Below are 19,972 nucleotides of genomic sequence, written 5' to 3'. Positions count from 1 at the left end.
TCTCATTTCATATTTTTTTTCCCTGGCGACCAATCAGGAATGTTCTCGACACATTAATTTATTACAGCTCTGCCAGATAAACTCATTTTTATATGTTTCAGCCCAAGCTTCACTTCTTTTTCAGAAAAGAAAAACTTAACAGTTATGCAATTCACACTTATCTTTTATAAGAATACTTGTCTAAATGCCATAAACACAATTTTTAAAGGGGAAAAACCTGGTTTAGTTTGGGTGAGCTCCAGAAGCAGATCCTCTGCAGTCTTTGGTTCCTCTTTGATTACCAGTTCAATGCTGTAGAGTCAGCAGTGGGCAACCTGTATGCCTTGGCCTAATTTCAAATGGTCTGTGTCTATTATCAGGCAAGTCGGGAAAGTTCACAGGGAGAAAAGGAGGAAAACGGGTTTTCTGTGATAAACAGCAGGTTTTCCTTGTTAAAGTGGTGATGGGAAATCACAGGGCAAATGGAAGAAAACACAGGACAAACATAAGTGTGGATGAGCCCAGAGACAGGAAAGGGGTGCCAGAAAGAGGGCAGGGAGAAGAAGAATAAGACACTGCCTGATGTAGCCCTTTCCACTACTGCCAATGTAAATTATGAAAACTCAGCTTTCTTTTTTTAAAAGAGCTTTTATGGAAAGAAATTAGTAAATCTGTAAATATGTCATAGAGACAAATCATTGTTACCTGTATGATTATATATGACTTTTATGTTTGTGTGTTTCTTTGTTGCATTTAAATCCCATTTTTTCCTCCAAAGAGCGCAAGGTGGCAAACATGGTTTTCTGCTTTCTCATTTAATACCCACAGCAATCCTGTGAGGTAGGCTAGGTTGAGAGTAAGTGACTGGCCCAAGGGTTATAGATAATGCCTGCTAGGGCACTTGTCTTGTAATAACACTTAGTCAGTTCATACAATATGAAGCTTCTTATAGGGTACAAACACCTGAAGTGTCCCTGAATTATATTAATTATGTTAATCTAACCAATTTTTGGAAACCAGTCAGGAATTCTTAAAATGCAGGAAACAGCCCTGATCAAAATAAATGTTGTGACAGATTTCTTGCAAATTGCACTGAACTAAAACTTGAATTGGCAATTTTTCGAGTAGTTTCACTTCAAAGTCCAATATACTGCCTCAAACATTTGTCACCCAAGGAAACAGAATGTGCTGATATTAGCCATCTAAGGGTTTGCTGAACATTCAATCTGTCCATTTAGGGTTGCCTAAGAGACTGCTTCCTCTTCTTGATCCAATATTGATTTCTCATGTTGACTGAGAGTGTTCTCATATGTAAGATTTGAATTTCCCCATGAGGGGGGAAAAAGCACTCTCCCCCACCCTCATGAAAAAAGCACTTTTCTCCTAAACAACTCTCAGTAACCTTAACAACTGAGAGTTCCAAGGATTCTTTGGTCTATATGGACATAGTATATGTTTCCCCATTTCTGTTACTAGGAGTGCCTCCTCTGAGTTTCTCCAGCTGATGACTTTGCAGTGGAAAAAACATAGCACAATTGCAGAATGTGAGGGGAAAGTGGAGCCATCAACAAAATAATGGAGTGTGGACTTTTCCTCCATTCCTCCATTATTCTTCCATCCTTCCTCCACAGTCAGCATTCCTCCCTAGACACTGATCCTGGTCAGTACTTATTGCCTGGCTTTGGAAGGTTCCCCCTTTAGGGTTTTGTTCTGCGAATTTTCTTTCTTTCTTTTTGCACATCTGTAAACTTCAGAGGTTCCCCCAAATGTGCTGAGACCTCCCTCATGCACACATGGTGCCATTTTGTCTATATAAGCAATGGTACTCTCCCTTTGAACATAAAAATGAAAATATAAGTACCAACTGTTGAGAATGAGGACGGTATTATGAACACCAGTAAAAGCAATGTGATTTATATGTAAACAGATATGAAGTAAGGCTATTTAGAAAACCACTTCTATTTTCTTACCACTAAAAAGGAGGCACATGGAAACAAAACAATTTGACACAATCCTACTTTCCTCTGCTGTTGTGTTTTCTTTAACGTTGAGTGTTGTTGGTTTCTGTCTCAGCTCTATATGCATCTCATGACAGCTTGCCTAACAGTCTTGCTTGTGCAGCATCAAAACAGTAAGTGCAATCTCTTAATGGTCAAAAGTCATGAGGAGATTTGATTTTCTGTCAACCTCATGCTGTTTTATGAAGGCCCACTGGGGTTATTAGTGAGCAATTTACATTTCAGGTAGTCACATCACGCAAAGAAATTAATAAGCATAAAGAATTGTACTGGATGTTTCTATCAGTAAAACATATGGGAGTAGCAACAGCAGCAGATACTATTTATGCTTATTGAATATGATGTTTCTTTTCGTTTCAAAGGTCATACTATTTGTCATTTATTACATGTCACCTTAAATCAATGTGGGCATACCTAGCTATCTCTTTTTTCCGTCCTTGGCTTGGTTCTCACAAATAGCAACTAAGGGGGTTGTAATGGTTCTAAGGGGGTTGCTCGTGCGTAAATTGCTGCCACTCCTGGCTAGGTTGCCTGGTTGAACCCTTTCCCTCTGGACAGCCTTGCACTCGTGGCTGTCTCAGTCGCTGGCAGAATCCGTCAGTGGGCATTTCTTGAACTTCTTCCAGCAAAGAAGTTCTTTGACGCCCAGTCGCCTCCTACTCTCCCTGCGCGGAAGTCTTCTGCGCAGGGAGGGTGTGGGCAGCGGAGGACCTGTGCTCTCCCCGCTGGTCTCCGGTGAGGAGTCCAGGAGCCTTTTCTCCAATTCCCCCATCTGCCCCCCTTCTCCACTGGTGCTACGCTGATTTCCTTCCCCAGCGGATGGGCTGCCTCTCTCCCTACTGGGACCCTCTCCGGCATCCCTCTGGAGCCCTCTCTCCTCCCTTGGCTCCGATGGCAGTTCCCTGACAGTGGTTATCCTGTATCAAGACTGTACCATGTTGACTGCAGATAAGGCTCTCCATTAAAAAAAAGTCTGCACACATACAGACCCTCTGAGTGTCCCTATTTTCCAGGGACGTTCTTGATTTAGAGAAACCATCTTGGTTTCTGATTTGATTCCAGAATGTTCCACTATTCCTTAGGACATCCCTATTTGCATTGGAGAAATGTTGGAGGGTATGAAGTTATTCAGCTCCTGAACCTAGACAGGCTATCCTGTATAGGGAAGTTTTTTTAATGTTTAATGTTTTATTATGTTTTTATATATGTTGGAAGCTGCCCAGAGTTGCTGGGGCAACCCAGTAAGATGTGTGAGGTATAAATAGTAAAATTATAATTATGGAATGGGACATCCCTATTTTCATTGGAGAAATGTTGGAGGCTATGCACATAAAACTGGTTTATTAAAGAAGAAATAATAATTATAAAAAACTCTCATCAACTGTGGGAAGAGAACTATACTGCTCCTTGCCAAGGGCACAAGCAACCCTAGATATGCTTCTGCATGGAGCTCTGGAAACTAGCTCTGTGAAAGGAGGATATGACTCTCCTAAACAACTCTCAGTATCCTTAACTAACTACAGTTCCAATGATTCTTTGGGCTTTATGGACACAATATATGCTCCCCCATTTCTCTTACTAGGAGTGCCTTCTCTGGGTTCCTCCAGCTGATGACTTTGCTGTGTGAAAAACATAGCACAATTGCAGAATGTGAGGTAAAAGAAGAACCATAACAATAAAAAATTCTGCAGTGTGGATTGCTCCTCCATTGTTTTTCCATCCTTCCTCCACATTCCATTTCTTAGTCAGTGTTCCTTGATGGGTGGGTTGCAGTTCCCATTTGTGAATATGATTCACTTTGATAAGACACATATCTGGGGGGGGGGGGAGGCAATCACAGGTGCCCAGATCCCAAGACGACTTGGAAACTGAATTTTTGGTAATCCCATATCATTTGGCATCCCAGGGGCATTTTCTTCTTCTCAACAGAATAGCACCCTGGGAGGTACTTGAATCGCCTTCCAAGTGTTGTAACTTAAAGCTGTTTGCCAAATAGTTTTAAGCAATTCCCGTCATTTTCCATTAACTGCAGGTGCTGCTATCTCTGACAGCTGTTTTAAACGGATTTTGTGCGACACAAGATGTCCAGCCTGATTACATTTCAAGATACAGGAAATGCTGCTGAGTATTTAGCTGAATAAAGAAGGAAGACTTCCAAAGTTCAGGGGAAATGCCATTTACCTTTCTGCAAGGAAGTTGAAAGATAGGAAACGGTGATTAGGAATTCTATTAAAATGAGATATTAATGCATTGCACATATAAGGTAAACTCTTGAGGAAATTATTACAAACACTTCTGTCCCACCACAGCTTTCTTTAAATCACTCTAAATCACTTTGGAGATTTAGAAGGTGCTTAATCATGTGGGATGTAAAGGGTTAAGGGCAGGGGTTTTTTAATGAGATAAAAAATATTGAAGTTGTTTACATCAATAGGTTAGTAAGAGGGGCAAAGGAAAATGAAAAGAGATATTAAAAACTCAATTACTATCATCATCACTGAAGTACAAGGGGTTACTTAACAGAACATGTTACTTCAGCTGACTTTGACATTGCACAAATGTTTTGAAACCATGATGCTTGATGCTACAGGAGGAATCATTAATAAGCAGTCTTTGGGCTCAGTCAGTCAACCAGCTACAAATCCAGCTAACAATAATCTTGTCTAGTCCACATTTTACCATTTTCTCCACAAGAATGTCTTGGGGACTTTGTCAAAAGCCTTACTCTAATCAAGATACACTATGTCCACAGCATTCCTCTTATCCAATTGCAATTCTAACAAAATAAGAAATTAGATCTTTTGGGCATGAGTTCTTTTTGAGAAACCCATGCTGGGTTTTAGTAGTCACAGCATCCCTTTCTAAGTGCTCACAAACCAGCTGTTTAATTATCTGTTCTAGGATCTTTCCTGGTATCGATGTCCAGCTCACCTGTCGGTAGTTACCTGGTAGTAGTTACCTTTCCCCCCTTTTTGAAGATGGGGAGAACATTTGCCCGACTCCAGTCTGTAGGGATCTCACCTGCTCTCCAAGAATTCTCAAAGATCATGGACAAAGGCTCTGAAATTACATCCACAAGTACCTTTTGTACCCTTGGACGCAGCTTATCAGGCCATGGAGATTTGAATTCATTTAAGTAGCTAGGTGTTCCCTTGCTACCTCTTTTCCTATCTTCGGCTCCAGCTTCTTCCTTGTATCATTTATTATGTTATCACCAGATTGGGCACTGCTTTTCTTTTGGGTGAAGACAGAGGCAAAGTAGGTGTCAAGGAGTTCCTCCACCCTTCTGTCACCCAATAGCATTTTACCACTTTCTCCAAGCAAAGGACCTACCACTTGCTTGTTTTTCCTCTTGCTTCAAACATAGCCAAGGAAACCTTTTATTATTATTATTAATCTCTCTTGTAAGCCTAAATTCATTCTGAGCTTTGGCCAGCCTGACCTTCTTGCTACAGCTGTTGGCTTCTCATGTATGCTCTACCTTTCTTCCATTTCTTAACCATGTTTACTTGAAACTAAGTCCTGCTAAGTTGAATGGACTTTCTTACTAGTAAATATGCTTAGAATGTAAGCCTTAGTGATGTTGTTTACATTTCAAGTGACATCAGCCTTGTCTCTTAATTAAAGAAAAATCCATTGGGTCAAATCGATCCTATTTAAAATCATCCATATACATAACAAGCCTATGCTCAAAGCCAAATTAATGTCTGTGGCAGGAAGGAGGGCCCAAGGTAGCCCATTATCCATGGTGACCTCAGGCCAAAGAGAGAATTTTGTAAGATCCAAATAACAGCTCTTGGACTCTACAGCTGCAGTTCAATGAGGTATTAATTATAGGCACTTCTAAGTTCAAATCTTTACTAACTCTGCCTGTGTTGCAGGCAAATTCTGTGTTGCAGTGTGACAACATTGTGTTGTTTGCGAGAAAGGGTGGGATAGAACAACAATAGCAACAATTCTGTTTTTAGGAAGCTGCCTTACATCAAGTCAGACTGTTGGTTCAACTAACTCAGCACAGTCTACACTGACTGGAAGAGTCTCTCCAGGGTTTATCCAGTCTGACTGGAAATGCCCAGGATTTAACCTGGGACCCTCTGCCTGCAAAAGCAGTTGCTTTTCCACCAAGCTGTGGCCCTTCCCCTGCTTACTAGTGCCTTGTCTAAATGTATTTCCCAACTCTAATTCTATACTTAATTACACAACCACCACTTTTCAGGAAAACTATCTGGATATATAAGGTAAAGGTAAAGGGACCCCTGGCCATTAGGTCCAGTCGTGACCGACTCTGGGGTTGCGGCGCTCATCTCGCTTTATTGGCCAAGGGTTACAGCTTCCAGGTCATGTGGCCAGCATGACTAAGCCGCTTCTGGCGAACCAGAGCAGCACACGGAAACACCGTTTACCTTCCCGCTGGAGCGGTCCCTATTTATCTACTTGCACTTTGAGGTGCTTTCGAACTGCTAGGTTGGCAGGAGCAGGGACCGAGCAACAGGAGCTCACTCCGTTGCGGGGATTTGAACCGCCAACCTTTTGATCGGCAAGTCCTAGGCTCTGTGGTTTAACCCACGGCACCACCCGCGTCCCTATCTGGATATATAGGAACCCTTAAAAAATAACCACAACTGACTTGTTTTCAAGCATCAGTTTATGCCTGCTACTTCTCTCCACCCCCCACCCCCTGACACAGAACAGTGTTTGCTGAAGACTACTCAAAAAAATTATTAGCTCTCATGGCATTTACAGCCTTGGATGTATATTACAAACATTAACTAATTAATAATGCATCATTATTTTCAGGCATGTAAGCATTTCTAGACATTGGGAGAAACCATAATAATTTCCCCACCCTGCATTTATACACCGTTCTCCTCCCTGCAAATCTCTAAGATTGCTACTGGCTGACTGTGCTCTGGGTACAAAGCCTGTAAGTGGTTTCTAAAGCTCACGATGCCTTGCAACTGTGGATCTGGCTCCAGGCAAAGCACTTCGTGAGGTACATCGTTTATAAATTAACATGCACTTAACATTTGCCAGTTGGTTTTTATATAGCCTCTTTAGCTAATTTGAGACCCTGGACTTAATGGTCTTGTGCCCTGCCCCTTGAAATGGTCCTGGGTATTACTTCTGTTGTGAAGCACACAATTATTGTCTTCCTTCTCTTTGCCCCTCCATGCCATTCCATGCTTTACAACTGCTTTTTCCAACCCTGGTAATATATATGCATATATATTCTGAGCATATGCAATTTAAAGGTAGTAATAAAATGAGCATCTGGAACCATCTGTATGCCTGGACAAGCTGTCCCCAAATATTTAATATTTTTAAAGTAAATAAAAAGTGGGTGGTCACTGTGAGAGCAGGATGCTGGACTTGGATGGACAATTGGTCTGATCCAGCAGGTTCTTCTTATGTTCTTATGACATTGTAGTGACCTGCATCAGCTTTGGAGGGCTCTGATGTTGTCACACCAGCCCTGGTGCTTATGTGGATCCCATTTGCCACTGTTCTCATGATCTACTGCTTTCTGGATGGTCGTTTGGGCTTCTCCTGGGCTGTGGGTCCCTGCACTTTGGCCCAAGCATCCAGCCCTTGCTGCACAACTATATCTTACCTGCCTCGGCAATGTGTATACCCACATATACATTGTTAGGGATAGTAGAACCCTACCTTTTGCAGTGAAAAGAAATTATTTCAAAAATATTCCATGGCAGATTACATGTACAATGACATTTATTTAAGAAAATGGAGGTGGAGAGGCTAATGACTATACTTCTGCCACAGGAAGTCGGAAGCTGGGACTGACAAGTGGCGTGCTGTGTGACATTAGGATGCCACAAAGCTGGGTACAGATATCTCCTCATTTACCGCCTCTGGAGGAAACACACAAACAGAAAGGTGGATATTTGTTTTTCCCAGTAGTAACTAACTATACAGTGGTACCTCAGGTTAAGTACTTAATTCGTTCCGGAGGTCCGTACTTAACCTGAAACTGTTCTTAACCTGAAGCACCACTTTAGCTAATGGGGCCTCCTGCTGCTGCCGTGCTGCCGGAGCCCAATTTCTGTTCTCATCCTGAAGCAAAGTTCTTAACCTGAAGCATTATTTCTGGGTTAGCGAAGTCTGTAACCTGAAGCGTATGTAACCTGAGGTACCACTGTATATAGGGAAATATCGTGTATTAAGAGACAGGTGCAAGTGATTCATTAAATTTGGCTTAGTAACTACCTTTACTGAAGAAAAAGGCATCACTAGGGTCACTAAGTAAGGAAATTGGATGGCATCAACATGCTTGTACAGTACAAATGTTTGTTTTACATCTGCCAAAAGATAAGTGCTGTACTAATGCTGAATATTATAGGAACGAGCAGAAACCCACATTGGATGAGCAGACACACCAATAATGATCATCCTGAAAATAATTCATTTTCAGGTAAGAATCATAGAATTTTAGAGTTGGAAGGGATCACGAGGGTCATTTTGTCCAACCCCCTGCAATGCAGGAATCTCAACTAAAGCATCCATTTCAGATGGCCATCCAACGTCTGCTTTAAAACCACCAAGGAAGGAGAGTCCACATCCTCCTTAGGAAGTCTGTTTCACTGTCAAACAGCTCTTCCTGATGGTTAGTTGGAATCTCATTTCTTGTAATTTGAAGCCATTGGTTTGGATCCTAACCTCCAGAGCAAGAGAAAACAAGCTTGCCCCATCTTCCATGTGACAGCCCTTTAGATGTTTGAAGATGGTTATCATATCACCTCTCAGTCTCCTCTTCACCCAGCTAAACATCCCCAGCTCCTTGAACTGTTCCTCATAAGGCTTGGTTTCCAGTCCTTTGACCATCTTGGTCACCCTCCTCTGCACATGTTCCCCCCTGTCAATATCTTTCCTAAATTGTGGTGCTCAGAACTGGACACATAAACTGGAATGTAACAGATCTACTTCTGAGTAATGATGTCTCTGATAACCTATAAAGACACCATCTTTGATTTTAACAAATACCCATATACCCCGAATAGCACTATGGTGCTTTTGTCCTCGCACAGCAGAAACAAATTTCTTATGCCACCGTAGTCCTCACTCTCCTGCCTTGTGACAATGCATCTTTGGACAAACTGATTAGTACATTTTATGAAACACTAAATTGCCGTGTTAATTTTGAAAGCTTTGAAATGCTGAAATGGTAGTTTGCTTGAAATTTACAGTGGTCATCTTTCTTTTTGGTATATGGCCTTTGGAAGGTTTCATATTTAATTAAGGGCGCCCAATCCTGCAGAAGACCCACTGAAATTAATGTGTGCAGTGCAGCAGCATTACCAAGTCTGTAACTTACTATATTGTCAATAAAATAAAACATAATTTAAGAGTGTGGAGTTTGACATATAGATGCTGTTTCAAAGCCAGCACCTACTCTTGTGTTCTCCTGCCATGTTAAAATTAACCACCTGTCTGAGAACTTATGGCTACTATAATTCTCCAACTAGTCATTATAAATAGCAAACTTGTAAATACTTTGACAGCTTTCAGGGATCACTGACCTTGAATTCCCTTCACAAAGTATAGCTAAAAATTGTGCAAGCTATCTGTGTTAAGCAGAGCCTATATTTATACAATTTCTACAAATGGGTAATACAGGAAAGTAGCTTCCTTCTCTTGGCCTCATGCTGCTAGTTTTACTGGATCTATTTTAACAAGGGGTGGGGTCATTTTTAAAGAACCATCAATTCATGATCACCCTTAAAGGTTGTGGCCTCCAAAAATATTAGGGCAGATTGCTCATGAAATTCTCCTTTCCAATCCTCATCGGAAATGGCTTATTACAGTGAAGTTTGCTCAGGAGAAGTTGTATTTTTTTTAAAAAAATATGTAAAACATTCGTATGCTGCCCTTCCTCCAGTGGGTTCCAGGCTGGTGAATAAGTATCCAAAATATGTTATTTATATAACACAAAAATATACAATGAAACCATAACATTCACAACAATATGAGGTGGTAACTTAAACTCACATATCATACTAAGGTATGACATAGAATAAGAAGCCTAGGGAAATAGAAACATTTTATCCTAGCACCCAAAAAATAGTGGGTTCCAGGGGCTCCTTTTTAGAGAGGGTATTCCATAACTGAGGTGCCACCACCAAAAAGACCTCTCCTTTGTTATGTAGCACACTTGTGATAAGGTACTTTGGGAAGAGTTTTTGGTTAGGTTAGGAGGGGTGGAAAACCTCTGAGCAACCATGTGCTACTGGACTCCAGCTTCCATCATCCTGGCCACTGCCCATGTGGTCTTGGATTGATGAGAGTTAGCATCCAACAACATCATGAAGGACCACAGGATCTCCATCCCTAGCAAACTCCCCAACATACTTACCCTTTGTTTTTGCTTCAATAGCTACAACATATGAATTTCATTTTCCAAGAGCTGGTTATCCCAGACTCATCTGAGCTGTGCTCACTGAGCTACTCCGATGAGTAACATTCTTCCAGCTTGATCCAGCCACCTATTCTGGCAGGAGCAGAGACCTCAAAAGATCTTTGCTCTACATTGCCGCAAGAAGCTAGGCCACCAAATGTCAGGAACATTTCAGTGATTTGCCCAATAGCAGTACTTTATTTTAACTTTCCTGGTATCTCATATTTACTCCCGTAGGCTGAAACAGAAGAACCTAATTGCTGTTGGGGCAGCTAAGCCCCATATTCCATTAGCAGTGAGCATATATAGGGAAGCGTATACACCTTCCCTGTTGCCCTGGTGTGGCGATTAACAGGTGCAAGCCCAGGGGATCGTGGGAGATGTAGTTCTGCCAATGATTGCTGCAGTTACACTGGAGGGCTTTTGTATGCCAGTCGGGAGAGCTTGGGGAACATGAAGGCTGGAATATTCTGTCTCAGGTTGGCTGATCCATGGGGCAGGGTGGTGGTGGTCCAAATTAATCTAAGAAAAGCTTGAAAGAGCTAAAAAAATTCTACCAGGAAGTCCCTTCGATGTCACTGCTTCTCTGTAAACTTAAAAAGGACTAAACTGTTGGTTTATTTTCCTTTGATGATTTCACAGATTATGCCAGCTGCCATTCTGTAATTAGGACAGCTTTGTTATCATTGGTGGCATTGAGCAGTGCAGGGTGGTGGGTGATGGAATGGGGAACAACTAAAGGTCTATAAGTATGGCCTAGGAAGTCAAAAGCTGCCCCAAAGATCCAATAACTGATTTGTCTTAAAGCTTAGGTCTCAAAGCTATTGTTCACATGACCTTTGAAGAAATCTGGGGGTGAAAGCATTACTTAATAAAACCACAAGCTATCCAAAACTCAATAACTGGAGATTACAAATGAGGGTTGTTAAGAAGATCGACATGTGTTATTTTTCTTCTTGTTTATTTTCAAGTGGTGAAAAGGCTACGATCAATAAGAAGACTAGTTAGCCAAGTAATTCATTTCAGCATTTTGCATCAAGATTTTCCTGAAACAAAGGATTGCTACAGGGTATCAGCTGATGCATATTGAAAGCATAAAAATGTGATCACATGACTTGTGAGTTGACAACTTAGAACATTCACAATCACAGCAATTTATAACAAGTTTGGGCACTACACAAAATGTTAAGGAAGCATTTATTCAGCAAGGAGTATGACCCATTCCATACATAGTCTTCTGCCAGTTGGAAGAAGCTTTGACCTCCCAGACTGTTTTCATTTATGTTTTAGTGGTCCTCAAATGGTCCAAATTTCAAATCTTCTATGCTTTCATTCCATACTAGTCAAATACTTTATATTTGTATTTTTCTAGCCAGCCTGAAAAGTGCATTGAAGGTGAGGGGAGGCCAGTAGGCATGATCCGAATCTCTCCCCACCTTCACTGAGGGCTCTGTAGCTCTCTTCAGGTGTTGCCTAAGCTTCAGGGTAAACATGTGGGGTGGCGGGGGTGGGGGAGGAGGAGGCAAGTGGGCATGAGCTTCCTCTCTGTTTCCATTTCTGTTGGTAGTATCTAGTTAAGTCATACTCAGAGTACACACATTTAAGCCAATGTACTTACTCTGTGTGTGACTAATGCTAATGCTGGATACCAACCACCACCTACAGTTGCTTCAAAACCATTGTTGCACATTTGATAGAAGCTTTCCATTAAGTTAACAGTTGAGCTCAGTCAACAATAGTACAGACAAGAAATAGTCCTTTCAAATTGTTGCACCAGGTAATATCCACAGAATGTGAGGTAGGACAGTAGCAATCAGAGCACAATAGCAAACATATGCCTTTGCCAATAAAAAAGCACTTGAGAATTTCTTAATTATGGCTTTCCATTTGGCTGGTTTTTAAAATGTTAAAATCCTTTTTAGTTAAAATTATGAAGAGGACATAATTTTTTAAATTTTATTTCCAAAATCCAGTTTAGTGGCCACGGCTCCTGTCTTTTCTAGAACCAGACTATGCAGCAGAAAAAATTGTCCAAACAGCCAATAAAGCTTATTGTATCTCATTTTAGAGGTTTTACTCTCACCTCTCTCTATTTTGAGAATAAGCTCATGAATAACACAGAGGCCTGTCTTTCCACTACAGAACATTAAATTCAGCTTCATTCAGAGTGTGCTTCTTTGTGTCTGTTCTTTTACTCACTGAAGGATGTTAAAAGATAACACAGGATGGCAACCCTGAAATTAGAGAGAACGTCCTTCAACTGTTGTGCTAATTTCATAATTCTCATTGCAAAATGGTAACTTGAATCAAATGGCTTTAAACAGATATAGCTTTTTCTTTTTTTTCTTTTTTTTAAAGAAACAACTGAAAAATTTAAGAGCAGGTAGTCATAAATCAAACCAATTCATCCCAGGGGTAAAATAGACTGTCTTTCATGGTAGTCAAAAGCAGGGATGGGGAATGTTTTCTAAGAAAGAACTGTGTGCCAGCATGTCAACAATGTGGCAGATCTTACCAATTTCAAAAGGCTAGCTTTGTTACAGTTGGATCACACGTTCCTTATCAATCTAGTGCATGTACGAATGAGTAAGCCATTCCAAATGTGACACCCCGTATTTGATTTTGGCACATGGAAAACAACTGGAGTAGGAACTCAGTTTTCTGTTGTGTATTGATTTAGCATCATTCCTTGATTTTGATTGACATACATTTTGTTAGGCACGTTAAAAATTCCAAAGATAAACTTTCAGAAAACTAAAAATGGCGTCCATTCACCATTCACACATTCAGTCACCTAAGGTTGGCTAATCCTGTGATGCGCAGTCATGTGTGAACTGGCCCTCAGTTCCCTGAAGCATAAAAGCTGTAAGCTGTACAAAAATGCAACACCAGATACCATTAAAACTAGAATTAGCATCTAGAACTATTTCCTGAAATTCATTTCAACAACATTCAGGTATCCACATTCAGTCTCTCTGCCCAGAAGCCGAACCAAGAAGTAACTGGAAAATCAATCATGCCTTTGACTTTGTTATTATTCCCGCATGGTTCAAAACAGTACTCTTACCATTCCTTGGTTTGTGATTTTGGATTAAAGACAAAGTGTCCTCTCTTATCCTTCAGCAATTGTGGCAAAGTATTTCTATAGGATAATTCGTAGGCAGTAGTAATCTACATAATGCTTTCTGCCGTTACAGAAGTCAAATGCCTGATGCAGAGAGACAAAGGATCATTTGCTAGGGGTCACAGAAAATTGTTCATGGTGGCAGAATTTACCATTGCTAAAACATAGCTTTCTTTAATGTATTAGCTTTGCTTTACAGCTTTATTATCACACCAGCAGAGTTTCCATCAGCATGCAGGGCTGTAGGCTATTTTTGATCTCTGGTCATGGCTAGGGAGCTAGTGGTACACAATGAGAGTTGGGGTGTCTTGATGTGCTCCACACGCAAGAGAGATGTATGCTTCTCCCCACACAAAGTATGATCAAGAGACTAGCTGCCTTCAAACCCCATTTTCTCTTCCTAATTTATTAAGGTTAGAGAACAAACTTGTTTGTCACCTTGGTCTGATGTATTGGCACCATTCTGCATAGAGAAGAGCTAGATCATTGGAATTTAGTGTTTTGATTCATTTTTATTGTATAGTATAGCCATTTTTGTGGGATTTTTTATTTTTAACCTTATTTTCCAGTTTGTAAAAATACATGCAACAATCCCCATATACTCAACATTCCATGCACATACGATGTAAATAATAAGTTTGTGAATAGTTTACAAACAGTTTGTAAATAGTTTGGAATGGATTGCATCAGTTAGGTGTCTTCTACTCTCCATCTTAACAGATGTCCCAGAGTGAGTCATGGGTAGCTAGCGGTGGGGGTAAAATAGCATCTTGTTTTGTATACATCTTAGCAGAATTTTTATACATGTTTTTTGCTCTCACTCAATTCTGTTCAACGAAGAAAGAAAGAAAAAGACAGAGTTCTGATCCCTTTAATAGTTTTGTAGAACAGGGACTTTCATCTGGTATAGTTGTTGCTAGCTATGCTTACTGAAATCCCCTCTTCTTCAAGACTATTGAAGGTGCATGAGCTTTGTCCTTAATAAATAATAATTTATTTGTTAAAAAAAACTATTTGGGTACATGAAGAGTTAATAGCCGACCTAGACAGTCCCCCGCTGATCCGGTAATGAGTAAGCAATGCAGCTGAATGTCAATGGCTTGCTGTGAACTTGGGTAACCCAGCTGAGTCCTGCGGTTGCCAAAGCTGGAGGAGGTAATCAGCTTGACCTCTGTGACCTTCCCGAGGCTGTTTCTGTGTCTTGCATCTACAAGTCGGTTTGCATATGACTGCTACGTGCTGCTTTGGCGGAGTGTGCAACTGTTTTATAACAACTATGTTTGCGTCAGCTGGTGAAAGTAAACTAATATACCTTAGTCCAGTGGCTATATGTTGCGCTGTACAGTATGTAGTCATTTCTTTCTAACTGGAGTGTAGAATCATTCCCACCTGGGAAATCTCTTCAGGATTTCCAGGAACGGCTATGGCATCTGACCTTCAACTGTTATTAAAAGAAGTCAATGATTGTATAACAGCCTGTAAGAGATCTTCATTTCTTCTGGGTCTTTGGTTCCATCAAATGCCTACACATTCCTGAGCTTCACAGCTTCTTTATTCCTTTACTTGTTTATCCCTCCATAAGTATTTGTTTATTCCTTCACAGTACTTGTTTATCCACCAGCTTTTTTTTTTTTAATGCTTGGTTGCAGAGGACTCCCATTCCTTTCATATTCAAAACAGATTGATTTTGATAGCAACAGTTAAGCTGTTCCGGTTACCCCAGAGAATTGAAATGCTAGCTGGTTTGTAAGTCATCTCCGGTGATTTGGTCTAACAGCTTATTTCTATAAGGTTTCTACAACTGTACTGTAGACCCAAACTACAGTGCATACTTTGTGTTTGTCGCCAATGGGCGGGGGGGGGGGGGGCAGGACGATTTGCTGGGGAGAAGGAGCAGCTGCTTGCTTAACCCTTCTTCCTCTTTTTCAATTTTTGATTCTCCTCCAAGATAGCTCAGAAAATTGAGCCAATTATGAGATGAGCAGGGAAGCTTGCTCATTACTCATTATTAGTATTTGTTATGATTTTGTCTCCCATCCCTGAGGCTCATGGTAAATGACATTTGGGATATAATATACAGTCCATAAGTCTTATGGAACTAAGGCTGCAATGCTGAGCACACTTACTTAGGAGTAAGCCCTAAAGGACATGGTTAACATAGGATTGCATTATGCATAAGATTTACCACTGGATCTGTATAAATAAGATTGGGCAGTGCTTTTTTTCTATATATAAAAAATGTTTAGGGGTACTCTCATTTTCCTACTCATATTGAAATACTGCCCCTCAATGAGGCCAAACTTAGATTCATTCACAAACTGTTTAGGGGTATGCGTACCCCTCCGTCCCCCCCCCCCAGAAAAAAGCACTGGGATTGGGCAGTAAAATGGACACACACATATACTGTATATCTGCCTTGCATTGTACAGAGTGGGAAAGGTTAGGAAACCTTGTTATGTGGTAAGATGTCCCTTCGTTAGCAACTTGATAAATTGTTGATCTATTTGTAATCTGTGACAGGTGATGATGAGTGGGAAAGGTATTCAGCCATGGATAGAGTTCTAGGAGGCTCCACCAAGGCTAGTGTAAAGTAAGCATGAAAAGCAAGAACCTGCGCAAATGAAAAAAAGGGCAGATTCAGTGAGATTTGGGGCAAACCTGCATAAAAGGCCTTATGGGAGCAACTGGAAATTATGAATATAAAGCAAGTAAGCTAGAAGGGTTCAGAGGAATGCTTGGCCAGGCAACCAATGGGACATGAGGTTGCTGCAATCCTGACTGGAGATGGGAACATGAAGGGCCATCAGGTGTTCTTGGAGCACATTGTCAGGAGTGCGTGCAGGAGCCAGGCCCTGTGACTAGTAGTGCCTTGCAGGACTGGGGCCTTCCTGAGTTTGGCCTGGAAGGACAAGGCGCAGCCACACAGGTGAGGCTTGACAGAAGACTCGTAGCACCTGGTAGCAAGGGCTGGGAGGGTTATATAAGACCAGCATTTCCCTCTGACTCTTTGCCACAGCAACACGCTACCCACCTAGCCGTGCTTTGGCATCCTGACTCCTGGTATTCTGACTCTTGGACTCTTGGCTTTCTGACTCCTGGCTTCCTGACCCTCGGACTCTTGGCTTCCTGACCCCTGGACTGCTGATTCCTGCTTCCCGACCTCTACCCTGGTCCCGATGTACCAAGCCGGGACTCTGACTACCCGTAACCTGGACACACATACTTTACATGGAGAAGATATTCAGTTTCAGCAGTTAAGGTGGTGTCTGGAATCTCTAACCCTTTAGATGTTAAACTATAACTCATTGTCCCTGGCCATTTGCCACGCTGGCTGGGGCTGGTGGCAGCTAGAATCCAACAACATTTAAAGAGCCAGAAGTTCCTTATCCCTGGTCTAGGCCCTAGCAGGGAAATGCTTTTGAATGGTTGTTTCTGCTGCCATAGGGGCATTATGACCTGGCAAACTGGTAATGTGGGGGATTAGTGGGCACTGTGGAAAAGATTTTCACATATTTCTTTGAACTAGCTGGCCATTGGGGGGGGGGGCTTCAGGTTTCCTTTCTAAATGTATTGTAGCTGTTTTACCCTTTGCCCAGATTGCTGCGGCTTCTTTGTTTTCTCATCGGTGTGCAGGAATATCAATTGGAAAACACGCAGAGGTCCATTTCTGCTTGAGTCATTGATGAAACAGAGATGATGATCATGGTTATAATACAGCAGAAGTGGAGAGATATGAGAGGAGGAAAGAGATGGGGCTTTAAAGTATAACAGAAAGGGCAGAAATAAGGTTAAGGACAAAGAGAAGGTGATAAACAGAGGGTGGGAAAGAGGAGCCACAAAGACAAAGATATAAAAGAGAACAGGTTAATTGGGAAGGTCGAGAGAGAGAGAAATGTCAGCAAGGCAAAGAGACAGGCAGACATTGAGGGAAGACCTAGGAAAGCGCATGTCTCAGAGAGGGAGCAACACAAACAAGAAGGCACGAAAGATGAGGTGCAAGTAGTTTTGAGGGGATGCTATAGTGAGAACTTGAAGATCTCATAGAAGGAAGGGGGATGGAATAAAGTCATCTTTTTACTATAATCTAATTTGCAGTGCTCCTTCATGTCTGTAATTGGCTCATTAAATGTGTCACAAGGAAGGAAATGTGAGTTTTATGGATTTGGTTTAATGAAAATTCATACTGTTATACTTTTGCTACAGGGTCTGAAACTGTAAGGCTGGTTTTTTAATTTTTACATTTGATTTAGTAAGAGAAGTCTTTCGGGGATGCTTGTTTCCAGCTATGCAGGTAGTAACAGATAGAGGAGGGATAAGAACATTGAAGCTGGTTCTTGTAAAATGTCCTGAAGAGGGCTTCCCGCTGTGGCAGTTTTGTGGTTTGTGTGGGCAAATTTTGCAGGTGCATTAGGAGGAGGGCTTAGGACACAGTTTGAGTCAAATCTTCCATCAAACCATCATATTCCAGTAAATCTCCAGAATGGTTAAATCAGGGGTGGCAAAAATAACAATGAAAATTGGGCTGTCCTTCTCTTGTCCTAGCCCAACCCCTTGGGGCTTACACTCTGGCAGTAGATGTGGCCAAAAGTCAGTGTGGCTTTGTATACACACATACAAGATGTGCACATATACAGGGCATGCAGCTCTGTTGAGGGGACTCATTTCTGCCTCCCCTTAGGGCTAAATAGATTGCTATGTACAGTTCTGGTTATCCTGTCTTAAAAGTAATATTGTAGTCCTGGAAAAAGTCTCAGAAAGGCAAGCTCAAATGATTCTGTTCCTTACAAGGAAAGCCTAAAACAGGCCTTTCTGAGCCAAGGGCCACATTACCCCAAGGGAAAGCTGCGTTTCAGTCCTGAGCAAAGCCAAACCCAAATATTGGTGGGGTAAAATCCACATATAACCACAAATCTACATCACCCCCACCCTGTAGGTTCCATAGAAGAACCATATTTGTAATTCTTAGTAATGCCACTCAAATTTCACTTTCCTTGAGTGTGAACAACAAACTATGACCCCACCTTACTGTTAGGTCAGAACTGGGAACTATTGTTTATTTGGACTGAAACACAAACCGTGATATGAAGCCAAGTTTTGTCCTTGTATTCCTGATCATGGTTTGCTAGTGGGGAAAAAGCCATGATCCACAGCTCAGATATGATACTGATCCAGGGGTTGCAGTTTGTTACTCATGCTCTTGGTAGGAGAGGAGTGAAATGGGAGCAATCCCTGCAGTCATGGTAAACCATAGAGCAAACGAGGCCATGTGTACCGTAATTAATTTATGTCATAGATTATGGTCAAAATCCTATGCAGAGTTACAAGGGGAGGAAATCCTACTGAACATAATAGGGCTTAGTTCTGAGTAAACATCAAGAGGATTTAGGTGGCAGTTGCAGATTAACATAGGGAACAAATCCACCGAACCAGCAGAACTGAGTAAAGTGAATAGGATTGCCTTGTAAATCAAGAACTGGAGATGGAAACTATTGCTTTGAAGAGAATTAAATTAATGCAGAGACCATGGGCCTCCCAATGACTACCTATTGCACCAGTTGTAATACAGCCTCAGTGTTTGATGACAGTACAATTCTGAGTACAATAAGCCTGCAATTTACATGGATTTAAGTTGCAGGCTTACTATGCAGTGAATATGCATTCTTGTGAACTACTCAGAGGCATCTATTTGGTTCCTGTAGTAAGCAGAATAATGAACTAGATTGACCTTTAACTGACAGGAGGGCATTTCTTCTGTGGTCCTAAGGCAGGGCTGGGGAACTTGTGGCACACCAGATGTTGTTGGACTCCAGTTCCCAACAGCACCAGCCAGCAAAACCAATGGTCAGGAATGATAGAACTTGTAACCCAACAACTTCTGGAGGGACACAGAGCCAACCATCCCTGTTTATATGCTTGCCCTGATCCATTATGGTGCAAGAGTGGATTGGAACTGATTCAATCATCTAAACCACTGTGAAAATTGTCATTTTGAAGCAGAGTCAGTGTCTTTGAGGAGGTTAATGGCTTAAAAGGGAATTGAACTATCTCAGCTCTGAAATCAAGTATTATGATTTTGGAACGAAACGGCAGCAGTGACAGTTATTTTAAATGGACTGTCAATTTGGGACTATCTCACTTGCCCCAAGGGGGTAATAAGCCTAAAACATGAATATCAGAGTCAGTTTTAGAGGTTGTGTGCCCACAGCATTGTAACATCATCGTGGGAGCAGGGTAAAATGAGTATGTTCACAGACCTTGGTCGGAAGTCACACTTTTGCACTAACACATCACCTGTTGCAAGTCCCTTAAATTGAAAAGGTGGCCTTTGTCCAGCTTGGTGGTCCTGGCCTTCCTTTCAGCTGCATGTGCCAAGCATCCCTTGTGAATCCTGCAGCACGGATAGGTGACTGCAATGGTCTTCTGGTGAATTGGTGAGAGGGT

The sequence above is a fragment of the Podarcis erhardii genome (genome assembly GCF_964252035.2).
Source record: "Podarcis erhardii genome assembly, chromosome: 4".
In the NCBI taxonomy this organism is placed as follows: Eukaryota; Metazoa; Chordata; class Lepidosauria; order Squamata; family Lacertidae; genus Podarcis; species Podarcis erhardii.
The sequence above is the reverse complement of the archived record's forward strand: the minus strand, read 5'-3'. Positions refer to the sequence as shown.